Raw genomic sequence first — 19,125 nt, forward strand, 5'->3', positions numbered from 1 at the left:
CTGTAGTACTTAAAAATTGGATATGGAGGTGATTGCGCTGCTAACCTGTGAATCAAGAGGGATCTTAGAGTTTATTACTTTAGATAAAAGTGTGTCTTCCATCTCTTGTTAATAATTTTGTGCTCAGAATATACACTGTGATACAATGTACTGCAGAAATAACTTAGATACTCATCTTGCACATTCAAAAACGTTTCTGAATAATACATAACTTGTCATCATATTTGAAGTATGTTTTCACTTGGCACATTTGGATTCCCACCAGCTAACCAAGACCAAGACATTGTGTCAGCTTTTTATATGCTCATTTCTTGATCTAGTGCATTGGCATCTACTTTCTAGGCTCACATTGCCTTTAGGATAATTCTATAGTCTTTTCTTTGTTTAAAGGGAATATTGCATTTCTGATACAGGTGGCTCTCAGCCTTCTTGTTGTCCAACTTATTTTTGATTAATTACTTTCTCTGTAACTTTGTGGCAAAAATTGAAGTGAAGACAGTGAATATTAGAGACACCTCGTCAGGTTGCATATCATAGCATTGGCCAATTCAAAATAGTAGAAAAATTGTTTGGGGTTTTTTTATTAATCCCCAAGCTAGACATGTTAAAAAGGAACATATAAACACTACTTCTGTAGTGTAGCTTCTCCACTTTGATGAGTAATTACCTTTCCAGTTAATTAACCTCTGTTAAATGTACTCTGATGACTACTAGTATAGAAGTATCATGATTTAACATAAACCAGCAACTAAGCATCACACAGCTGCTCTCTTACTCCTCACCTGCCCTGGTGGAATGAGGGAAAAATCAGAAGGGTAAAAGTAAAAAAACAGATGTGTTGAGATAAGGACAGTTTAATAATTGAAGTAAAATAATAATAATAAATTCTAATGAAAAGGAAAATAACAAAGAGTTAAATAAACCACAAGGAAGAAGAAAGAAAAACAAGTGATGCAAATGAAAAATAGTCACTCACCACCAAATGACCAATGCCCAGCCTGCCCCCAGCCAGCTTTCCCCCTAGTTTACATCCTGAGCATGACATCATATGGTATGGAATATCTTTTGGCCAGTCAGGGAAAGCTGGCCAGCTGTGTCTCCTCCCAGATTCTCATGGATCCCCACCCACTCACTGGCAGGGCAGCATAAGAAACTGAAGTCCTTGACTTAGTGTAAGCATTGCTCAGCAGTACCTGAGTCATGGATGTGTTATCAACATTATTCTCATAGTTTACAGTAAATACTGTACAAGCTACTAGGAAGAAGATTGACTCTATCCCAGCCAAAACCTGGACAAAGAGTAGCTTTGAGGACCTTCAGTTTGTTTGATTATAGCAATGGTTCATTGACCCTGGAAATATTTGGTGCCCTGAAGATAATTAGTAAGTGATTATTAGGTAACCTCTTCATGAAGGTAGAGGAACTTTGTAATTTAAAAGGACTGGATGAAAAAAAGCCTCTTTGTGGGGCAAATGAGAATCAGATTTTTTCCAGTATTCAATCAGAAAAAGAAAAAAGATCACCCAAGAGCCATAGAATTGATTTTTTTCAATAAAGTGATATTCACAAACAACTTTAAATTGTACAGTAAGATTTTAATTGAGAAAATATACTCATACGTAATTTAAACAATGCAGTTAATACTGCAGTAGACATGCTATCTTATTTTCCTCCTAGGAAAACCCAAAACAAACAAAGCTCTATGTTACACTTAATCTCCAACAGCATTGAAAATACCTACTTTATTAAACCGAAATAGTATACGTATGACAAGGAGTGGGTCTAACTTGAGTCAAATACATCATTCATTCAAGGATTTGTTAAACAGTGATATATTTATTTGTTAAGAAAAAATTGTATATTGGAAATCATTATCTATTTTCAGTAATCTTTATGTCTGCAAATTGTAAAGATTGTATTTGTTTCGTTTTCCTGGTTTGGATTTTGACTTTCAAAGTCTTAATTTTTAAAAAAAAGAAGAAAAAGGCATGGCAAGGCAAACTATTTAGGCCTCAGTTGTGTTCCTGAGTGATGCTATCAGTGATGTGTAGTGTTGTATCCTTCTTACTGGATGATTGCCAGGACATTAGAGTTTGGCATGAAGTTTTTATATGGGCTGTTGCTGCATCAGCTTTCAAATAGTATTAATGATGATAGTAAAAAGGCAGATTTTGACAAGAACAGTTCTTTTTCTGAAGGGAAAGAAGAGGTCAAAACGTCAATTTGCCCATATGTAAAAAATAAGGAAAAGGTAAATAACTTCCCTGATTCATTCTGAAACTTTCAAGCTATCTGTCCATTGAAAATCTGACCAGAACTGCAGGCATGTTGATGCCATGATGCATCTTTTGCAAAGGACATTTTTGAAAATGTCCGTACGAAAATACTCATGATTTGGTTAGGAACACGATTGAGAATTTTCTGGTGGTGAATTTTCTGTCCAGTCCAGAACTTCAAGACTACAGCTGTTTCTGAAAAGTTCTCTGCAGAGGCCACCTGATCTGGACTATTGGAAGTAATGCTTTTGGGTAAATGGAATTATTCAGGAGGATGCTAATGCTGAGATAGGAGATAATGTAACTGCAAGAGGAGAGACTGGAACAAAAAGCTTTTGATGAAGACTGGTATCAAGCAAGGAATGGAGGTGTGGAGCAAGGTGGGAAAACCAGGACTGGATGAGCAAGTTAAAAACATAAATTAGGGTAGGATTTAGAAATTAAATTAAATAGAATTAATCAATTTTTATTTAGAAATATAAATGGATTGGAAAGGATTATTCAAACAAGAGACAGGCTTGAAATGCAAATAAAAGGACAGGGAAATCTGATACTCACTAGACAAGTGAGCTTACCAGAGGCTGCTGTGTAATTTAAGAAATCCCCTCAATCTTGCACGTTCATCCTCTAGGCCTAACAGCATATTAATATTACTGATTACTTTCTTTGCACAGCTTACAGAAGTTATGTATGAATTACTGTATACTTGAAGTATCACTACAGGCAATGCTATATATAGGCAATACCACTGGGTAGCACAGCAATAACCAAAATGTTTTGCCTTGACGGTATTATCAACATTGTTTCTTCATGAGAATCAGGGCTTCAAAAGTCAAGGTCTACATCATCAGCAAAATTAATCAAATCCACATGAATTTTCTGTACAAAAAATTCATGTATTTATTGCCAATATTGTTGCTGAGCCATGTTGACCAGTGCAGTAAGAGAATTTTCTGTTTTCCAGTCTGGTTTTTGGTTTGTTTCCTTTTCCATATCAGCAGAAATCATGCACAAAGACAATCTACACAAATGCAATAATTTAAAATTCCATCTTTAAATAATATTTTTTCCCACATGAGTGCACTTGATTTGCTTCAAAAAATGACAGCTGATTTGGAAATACAACTGGTTTTTATGTTAAAACCAGTGAACTGATAGTTCACTTATTCAGGCAAAAATCTATCCAGAGCTGTTACAGAATTTGAGAAGTGAGTGAAGCATAATCTGGGTGGGGAAAAAAGGTGCAGGTAGGTTTCTGTCCACAGAGTTTACCACGTCATGTAAATAACTCACTTAAGTGTTTTTCTCTTTATATTTAAAATGCCTTCTTTGAATCCTGTCTCTTTAAACATTCATGGTTAGTTTGACTAGCTAAAGTCTTTTAAGTTATAGAACATTGAGTAAAATACTATCAAAAAACCTTGACACTCTTTATCATTGGTAGCTCTGCAGGCATCTGGCTGTAAGTACTGAGGACAACAATTTCTTGCATCATAGAATTCATAGGAAAATACAAGAATGACAAGAACTGTATTAAATGAACAGTTCTGAAGAAGAATTTTGAATTAAAAATTTAGAGGCCTGCTTTTTGAGCAAACTTTGAAAAATATATACTATTCAAGTGTGGTATCTGCTTCTGTCAGTGTGGAAGAAGCTTATGCGTTCCTCATTTAAGCAATTGTCCTATAATTATCAGATATTTCCTGATACATATGCTTTTTGTTACACTTTTAAATATAAAAAAGGATAAATTGTTTGCATGGGGCAAATTTTTATTTAGCCTATGTGCTAAAACATTTACTGTTTAGTTTATCAACATGCATGTGCTTTTCAGTAAGAAAGATCTGAATGTCAGAGCTTGTGCACAAAGGGATTTTATGTTTGGCTCTTTATTTTGATCTAAGGTGTGACTGCTGGTGTTAGAAGGCAGTTTTATTAACTTAATTAGATTTATTGTTAATAAATAACTCATTCAAGTTTTCACTTTAATTTCGGTGTAGACTTCTGAGTCTTTACAAGACAGACTTCAATTTTAAAACGCAGCACCAGTGAAATCTAGTTTAGTTCTTTTCTCTTGTTTGAAACATTGTTCTGATTTACTCCACATTATTAACGAAATTAAAATAGATGAAAGGAACAATAGGAAACATAGTGTTAATCAGTTGCCAAGTATGTATTTAGATTGTTTTTTGTGTATACTGGTCAGTGTGATAGTTTAACGTACAAGGGGGTTTTTGTTCCTGTTCATACATCTCTTTTTTGGTAGTAAATTGTGTTTTGCTGTGGGTTTTTTATTTCTAGTTTAAAAAGCATAAGTTACATCTTAGTTGTGTGACAAAATTAGACAGGTCTTTTTGTTAAATTTTTACAATTTTTGTATATTAAGAAAAATTATCTTTTTGACTTGCAAGGCTATAGACTTTTGGAGAGCGGAATGAGGGGTTTGCTCTGAATTTGGATGGAAAATATTTCTGTGTGTTAATGTTTGTGTAGTACAAGCAAAGGTAGTTGTAGTATGCTGGCATTTAGTCTTTTAGAATATTAATGTGAGCTTTTGCATGCAAATGGCTAATTACTTTTCATAATATGGCAAGTTTGATTATATTTAATTTGTTTACAAATGCAACTACTGTATTAATTTCTGTAAGACTTTAGTATGTGAGGATTTGTTTACCACACAGAAGGTCGATGTTCATTTATTTTTCTGAACAATTCAGATAACGGTGATATCTCTTCATAACTTGCTTTTCAAATGCTGGCTGCTGTGCAATCTAGCCAGAACTCAGTCAGAGTTCACAAGCACACAGATTCTCAGCTGCTATTCTGACAACCTTTTTGAAATATGTATCTTCTGTGTTTCACTTGTGTTGTCAGATTGGGGGGTGGGGGGTTGTAGTATTTAAAATTTCACATTGCTTTGAAAGTTTTAGATGATTTTGCACTTTCAACTGAAAGGTGATTGTGGTTTTTAGATATTCATTCTGTACTTGGCATAAATTGAATACAGTCAAGTTATATCTGAATTTCTTCTTCTTTGGTATGTTAAGAGATCATTGTTTGAAACATTTCAAATATATGAAATGCCACTATCACAGTAAAAGATCAAGTGCGTCACATCTGCTAAATCAGACTTTTTTATACTTGTCACATCTTTTATCTCTTATTTGTCTAATTTAATAATCTAATAAAAACTTCTAATGGCAGTAGCCTGATGAAAAGGTACTCAACAGTTAAAAATTAAATATCAAAAGGCATATTTAATTTGTAGTTACGCAGCGACATACTTGTCAACCCTAACTTTTCTTCTTTTGTTTAATTTGGGGCACTAGCACCCTGCTTACATGAAAGATGACAAGTGCATTTACATCTTAAAAACATTTGGATATACTACAAATCATTTTCTTTTTCTTTCTTTCCTTTTTTTTTCGTTCAAAATAAGCAATTACTTTTTGACTGAAATGTGCAAAATAGTTTTGTTTGAAATCTCTGTAACCCTTTAGATTTCTCCTAACCATTTAAAAGGATGGCTTCAGAATTATCTTACTTATATCAGGTAGATGATTTTGAACTCCAGCAGTCCTCAAATTGTTGATGTCCTGTCTTTAGGAATTGTCTGAATTTTTATGCTTTAGTAAGGCCAAATTCTGGTATTTTGGTGCCGGGATATAATATGCCATGTATGCGAACAGGAAGAAAACTATGTTTTGCAGGTCTTATGCATATAATAAGGGAAAAAAGTCTTCTCTACTGGCAAGTGAAGTTGCTAAAGGACTTGTTAGTTTGGGGGTTTTTGTTATAAAATGCTAGTAGTTTTTTTATGACACGAGAGGATTCTTATACACAGCAGTCTTTAAATAGTCCAGTTAAAATATGCTGGTTTTCATTCAAGCTAACTGCTCTTGCAACATACATTAGTAAATTGATGTTTTGTGCTTCTCGTAAGGAAATACCAACTATATAACAATCAAATTTGTATTAGGATGAATTGAATTCATTCATCCTTAAATTACCCATTCAATGTCAAGTGTGACAATCTATGCGTTGAATGACTACAGTTCTTGCATTTGTTTTACTACACATAATTCTTTGCAGAGTAGAATCATGTACCAAAATTGTAAAGTCAGGGGCCCTTGTATTGTAGGCGTGCCATTTTTTGTAAAAAATTAATTTGCTGCTTGAAACATAAGCACAAATTTCAATGTGTGTTTCAAAATACTTTAATTTGTGTAATTTCATTTTAACCTGAAATTTTTCTTCAATTTCATTCTGAGGCATTTAACTTTCATTCTATTTCTCACTTCTCACAACATTGTATTGTCATGTTATATTTGTGTCTGAATTTAAAATTTTAAGGGTTATTGTTGCTGATGAAATGGAATGTGCATTGTCTTTGCAAAAGATGGCAACAGAAGAAGGCAATGGCCCTCAGCTTCCTGTAGTTTCTGCCAATACGTTACCTTTAATTTCTGACTATTATAAAAATCCCATTAGAAACCATCCTGGAGAGACATCACCTTTTTCAGTTCCTACTTGCTACACACTGAGTTACACTTGTATGTTGACTTTATTAGATATCTGCTTGTGCTTCTCCAGCTTCTTGCATGCAAGATTTTCTGCTGCTAATTGTGATTAAAGTTTTTGTTGGCTGGTCTCAGCAGCCTCTAGACTCCACATGTATAAGCATTTCAGTAGAGTTTATCTGCATCTTATGTGGTTTATACCTTACACTTCCTTTTGCTTTTCACATGTCGTCCTTCACTCACAGTTCTGATTTATGGCATTTTCTGCTATTAAGCCTACCAATAGTTGTTTACTAGACTGCTGTCCGTCACTCTTCCAGCTTCTATTTGGCTTTATCTGTCAGACTTCTTCCTAGGATACCTTGTGGCATTTCTGTCTATGTGTCTATGCCTTGCTAAAGACTAGTAAGCTCCATGAATTAAGCTCCAAAAATATTTTATCTTTGGTATTTTTTCATTAAAATTTGGAATACCTGCACTCTTCTCAAAATTTGGTCAGCAAATTTGAAAATTGACTGTTTAAGCAAGGTGTATTTTAAAAAGGGTAATAATGTATTTGGAAAAAGCATCTGTCTCACTTGAAGAGTTTGAAGACCTAAACCAGACTTCATTTATATTGCTATAGGGATGGGAAGAACACGAGTGCAAAATCCTTGTATCTCTAAAATGAAGTTTTGCTGTGATTCTTTGGTCAGACAGCAGCTTAGTCTTATAGCTTGAGAATTGTCTGCTCAAGTACCTGTTCTACCTGATGGTATGACAAGTCACTCTAATACCTGCATGAGATTAGTTATTGCGACTTCAGAGGATTTACTTATCAGGTATGTCTGACAAGTCAGAAGTCTCTCCTGGTGACTAGCCAGTTGTAGGAAGTTTTATGATATTTCTTATCAGTTCAGCATTTTCTTATTTATACAGTCAGCCTCTGTCATGTGAGGACATGTGTGAATGTCAGCAACCTTTGTTTTGTTTGGTTTTGATTTTGTTACAGGGAGACCTAAATTTTTTTAGCCCCTCAAGCATACTCTTTGAGAAAACTTAAGATCTTCTAAGATCATTTAGTATTTTTATGACTGTCTTTGGTAATAGGATCTAATCCCTGCATTGCTCAAAGCAGAAAACTAATTGGAGATTGGAATCAATGATAATGCATAGAGGAGAAAGGGCAAGCATTTTCACCCCCCTCTTCCAGCACTCCTTACTTACAAGCACGAATGAGGGTATATCCACACAAGTTTTGTACTGTCTCAACCCTTTCAATAAAACAAAAGTAGTAATAAATTGTGTCATCAACAAAACAATACTCCATGGTCTAGTTAGTTGTCATAGTGAATGCTTTCATGTTTATGTTGCATTTGATAGACAAAAATGTTATCTTTATGTTTCCTGTCTGATTTACTGGATTCTTTGGGTGCCCCAATGTTATGGAATGATGCAGTTTTGGAGCACAGGCAAGTTGGGTTTGCAGGTTAGATAACTGAGCAGAAATGAATGAATGGAAGTGTGTGAGAGGAAGAATTCAGTGGGGTTGGTTCAGATGGGTTTGGAAGCCAGAACTGAAGACTAGGGAGGTGAGGAAGGTATGAGAAGATCATAGGCGGAAAAGCTTAGAATTCAAGTCAATAGTCACTATTACTACTATTTGGTTTTATTTCTTTACTGCTTGGGTTATAAGCCAAAATAAATTCAAACCTTGACTGTGAATAGGGTGTTAAAGTGAGCTGTGTTAGACTGCTCCTTCAATTGTTACTCTTAGAAACCAGATTTTTTATTTCTTGGTCATGCTCAAGGTAGTTTCTGTGGCAATCTCTAACAAACTGGTGTGTAATGAAACTAGTGGAGTGGCGAAAGTAAGTCACATGAAAAGTAAAATTACCTGTAGTCCCAAACTGTGGTATCAGTCTGTTCTGGAGTTCCTAGTTAGGCTTTTTTGCTTGGATTTATTTTCTTCCTTCAAAGATTTATTTCCACAGGTGTGCCAATTGTAGGCACTTTTCTCTTTCTCAGAATATGCAGCTGGGTAGTGTTAGCTGCTAAAAGATCTTGTGACTACTCTCTTCTTCTACCCAGAACTATTTCCAAGGCCCTCTGGCAATCTTTACCCAGATCTTACTGGGGTCTTCATCACAGTTTCAGAAGGCAGTGTGCAAAGGAACACTGTGAGATCAAGAAGCATTTACAGGTCATGATTAATATTTATGAAACTTAATTGTGTTACCTATTCATAGGTGAATGTGGCTCCCATTTAAGGTTGATCTGTAGGAGAGGTTGGTTTGCTGGTGTTTGTAGCTAAGTCATAGTCCTCTAGCTCAAATTATAAAGGGTCAGAGATTAGTGTGTGATATTTAGATGGAAAGTCCCAAGTTAAAATTTTGGTATTGGTCCAAATAAACTTAGTTCTGTCAAAATTACCAGACTTTTCTGTGCATGGAGCATCCTGTGTAGTTTCTATAATTCACATTGTTGTGCCTAGAGAATGGTTTTGTCTTGTTAACCTTTAGCATGTAGTCACTCACTAGAAACAATCTATAACAGTGAGTGATCTCTCCTGATAAAGGTGTTTAGTGTCTAGTGGTGGAGATTCTTCAAGGGCCATATAAAATACAGCATTATACTACCTTCTGTGCAGATGCAGACAATCATGTTAAAACATCTTGAATTTGCCCCAGACAGCACAGCAGAGGAGGTCCAATAACCTTGATGCCCTTAGTGAACCCACTGATCAGTTCACGTTCTCAGTTGTGGTTTGAAGTTTTGCCTAAGGGGTCTATGGTCAAGCATAAAATAATACTGATTTCACTGTGAAGGAGGAGTAGTAAAAAACTATAATTTTCTAGGCTCTGAATGTATGCAGTAGTTAAGGATGCTGTCGTTTTTAACATTTTAAAAGCACTGATGAAAATAGTTTCCAAAATGAACATTGCAACTGGCCAGACTTGCAGAGTCCTACTAGGACAGTGGAGAAAATTCTCTCCTCAGTACTTCATAACACTTTCTGCCCAAGGCTGTGTGCGTGTTTTTAAGTTAAAAATTCTAGTGTAACAAAAAGCCTCAGCTTTCTCTATACAAAAATTCTCTACAAAATTCAGCCTGGAGCATATTCTCTCAGTGGCCAAGTTATCAAGCCCTTGAACTCTTACTTTTTAAGTGGGAAAATATGATTGGCTTCTAACAGTACAGCAGATCCGTTGTAATAAAAAACATTTCATTAGCTTAAAATGTCTTTATACAACGAATAGCAATTTAAATTTAATGAAACACTTAAACTTTATTGATGTGTGGATGAAATTAGTGTTGGGCTTGTTCAGCAGTTGAAGTAATTCAAAAATATTAAAAGCCTTTACTTTGAACTGTGAAAAGTCTTAAGCTTTCCAGTTATTGTGGGTCACTCCTGAGTCAAGATAGCTTGCAAATGTTGATTTTGGATTAAATAATTTTTAAGAATCTATTGTTCATGTCATACAGAAACATTCTTCATTTCAAATCCATGCATTTTTCAAAGTGCTATAGGGTTTCAGTAAAGCTTGGAAGTGAAAAACAGTGAAATAGTAACACTGGAAGTCAGTGCAAGTTCTCACCTTTACACTAATAAATAGGATTAATATGTGATCTCATTGAATACTATATGTTTCCTACAACAATTTTCTCTCATCTTCTCCTTTTTCATAGCAGACTAGAAGACAGTAAGCTGCTGTGGGGGGTTTTGTTTTGATTGTTGGGGTTTGGTTGGGTGCTTTTGTTCTTGGGGTTTTGGTTGATTTTCTTTTTCTGCAATAACATCTCTAAAGGCTGCTGTTATCTGGTTCCAACTCACTGGTTATTTGAGCAGACAGATAAGTCAAGCTACACATAAAATTCAACTTAGGACATTTTTTGCCATAAATTTAAGGTATACTCTTGTGAGTAATTATTCCTGATATGCTGATCTGTGTGCATTTGACTGCAGTACGTGTTGTGGGTTTTAAATAAGTACATTGGTAGAAGAGCTGGCGGAAAGGCAAAATGGTGATTACCCCTTCAAGGTCATCCCAAATTACCAAGTCTATGGAAAAAACAAACAAACAACAACTAGATTTTGCCATAGAAATCAAATTTGAGTATTTGGTGCAATGAAGCAGAGCACAACCTCCTACCACATTTTCCAAAGAATCCACTGAATCTGTAATCAAAGTCCCTTTCTTCAGTCAGCTTTTTCCTATGACTCGATACTTCCATCATACCTACTAAATACTGCTCCTTATTAGTGTTTGTAAGTTAATACAGTGGCTTTGATTTGAGTGCCCATTTGCTGAATTTAGTTACCAAAGACAAATAAAAATTTCATATATTTTCATGCATTTCACGTACAATTGGTACACAAAGCAATTTGGAAGTATGTAAAAATATTAAGAACTGGTTCTGTGCTTTTTTTCAGTGTGGTGACTGCTTGCTTTTTTTGAGTTAAGAACAGTCACAGAATCAGGTTCCAAAAGTATTGGGGTTTTTATATTATGCATTGCCACCTGCTTGTTATCATTACACATTTGTATAATTCCATAGAAATAGCTGCTTCAAAAAAATCATCAATGTTAATAACAAAACATTGAAACATTAAAACCATGAAAATTGTGTATCTTAGTGCTGCTCATAAGCTTTTTCTCAAAGCACCACTTTTGAAGTTGCTTACTTAGAAAAGTCTTTTAAAAGGTCCATACTCTTTCTCTTGCTGATTTTGTCTTTTCTTTTACTTACCCAAGTATATCTGTCATAAGTCTCTCTAATAAATGCAGGACATGTTTCCCGCATAATTAAAATCTTTTCAGTAACTTTAAGGTTAGAGACATGCAAAGTAAAACTGGGCACTAAAATTAATAGTGTCTGTATTGTTCCAAACACTTTATTTGTGAAATTAGTCTCTTTTGGATCAATTGACTTCAGTTTTCTCATTTCTTATAATAATAATATTTGAGTGACAACCAAAGTAAATTCATAAACATAGTATATCTCTAAGCCCATTCTTCATTTATGAAATTGCTGTCATTTTGCATTTGACAGGCTATTATTACAGTACCAGTGACTTCAGGAATTATAAGAAGAACTCACAGCTTCCTGAGTGAGTCTGTGTTTTGAAAGGTTTTAATAATTTTAGGTTTTATAAAATCATGAAAGGACACCTTCAGGGTGCCTTAAAATTGATGTGTTTGAAAGAAATAAATGAATATTCTTGGTGAATATGCTTGGTTTGTATTAATGAAAGGAAATACTGCTTGAGATTTTTGATTCAACTGTTCTCAGTTTTGATAGCGATGTTGGTTTTTAGTCTACCTTACAATTAAAGGAGTGACTGATTTTTCCTGTTGAATTGGTCATCCTGTATCTTTATAGGATGAATACAGCTACACACTTGTATCTGTGGAACACCTTTTTAAATTGGCATAAGACAATGTCTTCCTGTATGGGGACCTCTGGGGGCAGTCTGAAGGGGTTAGTCCGTGCTGCTGACTTGGACCCCCCTGACACCACTGTACATGTGACTTCACTTCTGTAAAGTGAGAGAGGTCTGGGAGTGGCAAGGACCCCCACGTGTGATGAGTTACCACACTCAGACTTTTGGAAGCCTGTGTCAAAGTTGCCAAGGGGTACAACTGTTTGGGATTTTTCCTAAGCGGCTCACTTGTGAAGAATTTGGAAAATAAATGGCAAACAGGTTACAGTACTGGAAATGATGTGAGTGCCAGGCTTCAGCGGTATGTAGGCACTAGTTTTGCAAGGTGATGATGCTCTTCATTTGTCTACCACCCAGCAGGTGGTCTGTTTTCACAGTTTCTCAATTATTCTTAAATCTGTGAAAAAAAAAAAAAAAAGCAAGGCAGCTTTTAAGCAGCAGAGCAGTTTATTGGTCAGCATAATCTAACTTTATTTCATGAGAAAATTGTTGATGCACACGGCTGTTTGAAAATATGTCCAGTAGCAAATATTTATATACACTTTGTAGTCTGTTCCCTCTTATGTGCAATATTGTGTTTTGCCTCAATGTTTCTTTTGCCTACAAACTTTGGAACCTTATAAACGTTCTGTGACCAGGAAAGAGCTTTTAACTTTCCACTTTGCTACATTTCCTGGATACACACAGAAGGATCACAGGCCTGTCTTATAAATTGCTAAAATCAGTAGGAACCTAGTCATACCAGGGATGTATGCCCTGTTTTCAGCACACTGTTTTTACGTGTTGCCTATTAGTAGTGTCTGCTTTATCAAAAGAAAATACTATAGCACTAGAATTATTTTTATAGTGGAAATGTAGTGATAGATACATACTTAGATACTCAATGCTATGACCTTTATATGCTGAAAATCAAGGGGGAAGAGGGAAGAAATGTGTTTAAAATTTTTCTTCTGGAAAATGAAGCAGCATTCTACAGCAAATGGATTGCTGATAGATAAAGTTCAGGTAATACTGAGTCATCCTTAGATGTATTCATTTTCATGTCAAGAAGGAGTGTTTGTTATATCTGAGTGTCTCACGCGTAAATTTAATTCTTCAGAACCTGGGTTTTTTTTTCCATTCAGGAAGAAAAATGGGTTTGGTTTAGATGTTATGTTTTAGTTGGGTGAAATATCTTGTAGTTCTTTTTTTTTTTTCATCTTCCTCAAACCACCTACTTTAATATCGAATAGTTGCAATTAATTTCTACAGTAGGGTTTTCCCTTCAGTCAAACATATACCCACTTTAATTCAACAACAACAAAAAAAGACTCAACATCCCCAAAACTGTTAATGCTGAAGTACAAATGGTAAGGTATTTTTTAAGTAATACTAAATCTATAGAGCAGCACACTGTTGGCTGTGAAGTGTTTATATTCTTGTTCTGATAGCAGGTTGCTTTTATGGATTACAGCCACACATTGGTGCTTGCACTTGTAGAGCACTGTAAAGGCTGTAACTCTGCCAGACCATGTTGTTCTTATTTAAATGACAACAACAAAAAGACAAATTTCTGTGGGTCATGTATCTCAAGTACTGGGTTCATCTAAGGATCATCAATGCATTTCTTTACCAGTGGTGAGTGAGCTGAAACCAGTGTATGCTTAGATGGAGAGGTATGAATGGCTATAATCTCTGAAGTAGGTTTTTTGGGGTTTTTTTACATTAGTGCATTGGAATTTTTTGGTTTATGGGGTTTGGGGCTTTTTTGTTTGTTGTTCTTTCACCGTTTACATTCTTTTTACCTGTTTGGTGGGTTGAAATTTGGCTGATTGTACAATAATTTGAGTAATTTGAGAGTCTTCATGCTTCAATTCCAAGTATGCTATGCAGCCTCTTTTTTTCGAGACATTCATGTCTACATTGGTAAAATGCCCTTTATGCTTTGTTACTGTGTTTGGAGGAATAAGTGAAAATAAATCCATCTCTTAACAAAATACTTGCAAGAACATGCACACATATCAAATTGGCCTTCAGCTACCTGCTCTTCTTTTAAATATTTGATGCTAGCAAACAGTGCTTTTCCTTCCCAGGTGAAGCACTGTTGGGTTTTGCATTTTCTGTTGTAGCCTTTGACAATTACAGATTTTTCTCCTTCTTAATAATAAAGGAAACTGTATTCTATCCTATCCCAGAAGCAGTGGAGTTTAATATCTGTAAGGAAAGCAGCAATATTGGGTAGACCTCTTCAACAGTCCCTCAGATCATTCTGTAGTTTGAATGGGGTAGCAGAAATTTCAGAACAGCCTCAGCAGCTTCAATTTTAAAGATATCTCAGTTTGGGCTATGCAGGAAGGCACAGAACCAGTATTATTCTCTTGCTGTTTTCCTCTTTTAGACTGAAGTTAATGCATAGACAAAGGTATTAATCAAAGTATTGGCAATCTTTGGAGTTCCTACTACTCCAAGACAGCTGAAGCACAGAAACATTCAGGTTCTTTGAATGTCTTGACAAAATTTTGATTGATTGAATTAAAGGAGTTCAAAAACTACAGGTAACATAAATCTGAAAAGCCTTCACATTTTAATATTTTTAGAAATAAGTTTTGTGGCTACTTGTGTCAGGTCCTTCAAACGACATTCACTGTGTTAGATCAACACACTACCATGGCTGAAAATAAGTGCAAGGTGACTAATTCAAAGATATAGTATTCTGGCCTTCAGATCTCAAAATATTTAGAGAGGTTATGACTTTGTGTGATCAGCCTCTTCCCTTGCATCAGAACTGTTGTTTGTAAAAGCACTCTGCCTCATAGGTTACCAGTAATTTCTTCATTAAATTTCAATTATTGATAGCTATTTTTTAGGTCACTACTAGTTCTTGGGACTTTTTCTCAGATTCCTAAGGCACTCTATATTTATAATTACCGTGACCTATGCAGACAAGAATTTCAAGAAAACATTAATCTGATTCACAGTTTAATTAGTATGGAGCTAGTAAGAACAATAGATTTATCAAAACATTTTCAGTTTTACTGAGAAAAACCTGCTAATGAACTATTTATAGCACACTTGTATCTATTTTTGTCAGTAGTCTAAGGACTGACTTAGGACAAATGGGTTAAAAAACAGGAAATGTGGTTAAATAAGTGGGTAATTTCTCCAGAGAGTTTCCAGTTTGCCTACACGTTCACATTTTCTTCTTAATGTACTTTCAAAACAACATTAAGTACAGTACCTTGAAATCCATCTCCATTTAAACGAGGGAATGTTTCCAGCAATAGCAGGAAGTGGCCTAGAGAGAAATTTCACATTCTTGTTTAAATTGAAATGAGATTCTGGAGTCTCTGTTTTTAAGTGGGTTTTTCTTCTTTGATGACAATGGAGCAGTTGTGTGACACTTAACTTGGCTCAGGTGTATCATAGGGATTCATAAAACTCTGTGAATGCTGTAATTATGTCTTTCATTCTAGACTGGTTTTAAATAATTACTTTCCTCTAACTTACCTTTTTCTTATAGATGGTATTTACTTTTATGGTATTTATGGTATTATCTGTATTTATTTGTTAATATACTATGCACATATTTTTAAAAATATTTATAATCATGTTCAAAGGTTGTAAAAATAGTGTTATTAATCAGACTGCATAAATCTTACTGTGAAGTAAGGAATTTGCTGAAGATGATAATGTCCATTTAATTTTCTAGAATTAAGATGTGGTGTCTGTATTTCTTTGGGCAAACAGAAGCAATAAGTAAATAAAAGCCATTATTTGTACTATTTATTATTTGGTTTTTGACAGCTACTAATTATTAACTTGAAAAATACTAGTGAGTCAAAACAAGGAGGGAATACAATAAACAAATAAGGCCACTTAGATGATGGTAAAGGTTGTGAGCTGGTGGATCTCCTGTATTTTGAGAGCTACTGCCAGATATGTGTTCTGCTCTTAGCATCCTGCAAGCAGTTTTCTGGAAATATTTTTATCCAGGGCAAGCAACAAAGCATGATAGCAAATGTATTTTTAGTAATTAGGAAGAAACAAGCAGGCTTGTCTAGCTGCCTTAATTTAGAAAACAGGACACTGGTAGTACCGTTAGCTGTAGCTGATTTCCTATCAACTGTCTTTTAAGGGAGAAACCTTTGTGCTGCTGTGAAGAATAAAGGTGAGCTGCTTTGTTATGTCCATGGGGAAATTCCAAGTCACGTCTCTACTTTTTTTAATACATATTTTTTTAGCATCTGTGGGGTGTCAGGTTAGATGATATCACTGTGTGGGTGGGGGCACTTCAGTAAAATAGCATGAAAAACTCATGTACCAGTGCTGTAGTTTCATGGAAGGCTTATGCATGCAAACAAGTTAGGTTTCTGTCTATTCCTACAGGTTAGGGAACTATCTTGCAAGGTGTAGGCTGATTGGAAATTAAAAGACTATTTTTCTAAATGGGGTATCACATTTACTGTAGTAATTGCAAATAGTTGTTAGCTTTTAAAATAATTTTCCAGAAACATTAAATAATTTAGGGCTTTTTCTAATGAGGCATATACAGTTTGTTGTTCTGGGAACATACAAAGTTAAACAGACTATCAGTCACATTAAACTTTCCCTGGTTATAAATATTAGATTTCTGAATAGTTTTGAGGGCCAACACCTTTTTTCAAATGCATTTAATGCAGCCTTAGGCATGCTATGCTGTTGGTCCTCGTAGATAGATGTCAGCCTCTTTCATGTCATCCTGGGCACTTAATTCTAAATCCAAATTGGTCTAATTTTTTTTTCAAATCCAAATTAAGGGCTCTGAAAAATTCAAGTAATAAGTTTATTCCTTTATATAAGGAATATTCCTTCAAAAATACCTTCCCAATACCAACATAATGCTGCTTTTTGCTATATGTACTTCACAGTCCAGTACCCTGAGTCTGAAATATTTTACATGTAGGGTACATTATAAGTCATGTTTATTTGGAATTCTGCAGCCTAAAAATAAAAATATTTTGGTGTTCATTTGAATTTTCACTTTTAGTCTGTACTGCTTCCTGTTCATTTCTTAGGATAAGGTAGTTGATAGATCTTTACACGCACTGGATGTGTCAGGCAGTGATCCATAATTATGGGAAGCCTGGAGTTATCTGTAGATCTTGTAAATTAAAATTTTTCTACCAAGACACATCTGCACCATTAACCTTTTTTTAAAATTGTTACAGCAGCTTTTGCATGGAGGCAGTGCTGACTGCTCTACTGACCTGTTTTGACCTCAGACAGTGTTTTACTCTGTAGAGCCTCTTCCCCCTCCCACCCATTCTGCCTTACCTGTGTAAATGCTTGGGGTTTGGAAAGAGATTACTTGATTTTAGCTGGAAGTTGTTGTTTAGGTTAGATTGAAAAGTGAAATTCTGTGGTGTGTGTGGGGCAGCTTGGTTTGTCAGGAGGCATCCATCTAAGCTTGAAATTCCCCCATGGACTGCATGGGCAGGACGGGGCTCACTTGGTGTGTTGCAAGGAGTCTGCCTTTTCAAGAGCTACAGAAATACACCATCCCAAAAGGAATCCTGCTAGCCCCTAGCACTGCTTCTGTAACAGGAGTTGCATTGGGGAAGAATGTGACCACACTAGAAATTGTGCCAGGATAATTTTAGTGAAAGCAGGTATCAAATACTGCTATTGCAGCTGCAATGCAGCCAGAACCTAGAGGAAACTTAACAGTTAAAAAAATCAGACTGTTTTAAGAAGTTACATCCACATGGCTTGGATACCATTCATTAGTTTCTTTTTTAATGTGCACTACACAGCACTGATTAACGACTTGCAGTAGATGTGTGCAGCTTTTTTTTCCCAACAGTTTCACATAGCAGATTAAAAACTTACAGAAGAGCTGCGGGAGCTTAACTGACATACAGTTCAGAACACTTTGTGTGTGACGTGCTGTAAAGTTTGGCATGATATATCTGAAGCTTAGAATTTAACATTTCCTATACCGCTTTACTTAAATTTGGCAATAGGGTGTCATGTAACTAAAAAGAATATATACCAAAAAAATTTAAAAGCCAGTTCCTTCATTAAAACAGAGCAGATTAAATACCTTTTTACATTCACACTCCTCTAAATTTACTATCAGAGTAGCAAATGAAATGTCCAGGAACAGGCAATTACTGGTATTCTGCAGCTAGGTATGAAAAATATTAATCTCTTTGGATTACCAAATTCTGTACATTATTATTTTTTCAGAAAGTTTTCATTTAAAAGTAATCAGGAAAAAGGTTTCAGTGATTTCAGACTGATTGACTGTTACTGGCATAACCCACCAAACAGAACAATAAATTGTAAAAAATACTGTGTACAATTGGATGTGTCTTAAAATGCAAAATTTCAGACTCCCAGGCATCAGTTTTCCTATCTCTACCAAGTCATGCTCAAGCCTTAAGGCCATCAAATTTAGTGCTCTCTTTTCAGAAGCACTAAGAAACATTGCTACCACCAGCAGCGGTTGCTTGCCCAGTTAAGTATTGACCTCCTACGGAATGGGCTCAGAATGCTCTCTGTTGTTGCCTAAATTGGTGGCTCTGTGCCTACCCAACACTCATTTCTGAGCTTAGGTTTCTAATAAGTCAGTCAACTCAGAAATGAAACAGGACTAGTAGCTTAGTTGACATATTAAGAACTGTTCAGTCTTCTCTGCTTTATTAAAAAAAAAAAAAAAAAAAAGTGGCAGTTGTCAAACTGTAGAATTTCCTGTGGATGGCTTTTCTAGCTCCTCCAGAAAAGAACAGTAGCTTTCAATATTCCTGCATGATTTCTCTTTAACTAATTTTGCCTTTTTTCTTTTCTTTTGATCCTTCAAAGTCTTTCATCCTCTTGTCTGGCTTACTGCTAATAAGCAGAGGTACCTGCTGACATCACCTGCTTTTTCTAAACAGTTGTGTGC

At 35.3% G+C, this 19,125-nt stretch overlaps 1 protein-coding gene across 1 annotated transcript in view; it reads left to right on the forward strand.

The window, feature by feature from the left end:
- Positions 1–19,125, forward strand: part of EXOC2 (exocyst complex component 2) — a 127,130-nt gene that overhangs the window by 91,942 nt on the left and 16,063 nt on the right. The window lies entirely within an intron of this gene.

The sequence above is a fragment of the Anomalospiza imberbis genome, chromosome 1 (genome assembly GCF_031753505.1).
Source record: "Anomalospiza imberbis isolate Cuckoo-Finch-1a 21T00152 chromosome 1, ASM3175350v1, whole genome shotgun sequence".
Classification (NCBI taxonomy): Eukaryota; Metazoa; Chordata; class Aves; order Passeriformes; family Viduidae; genus Anomalospiza; species Anomalospiza imberbis.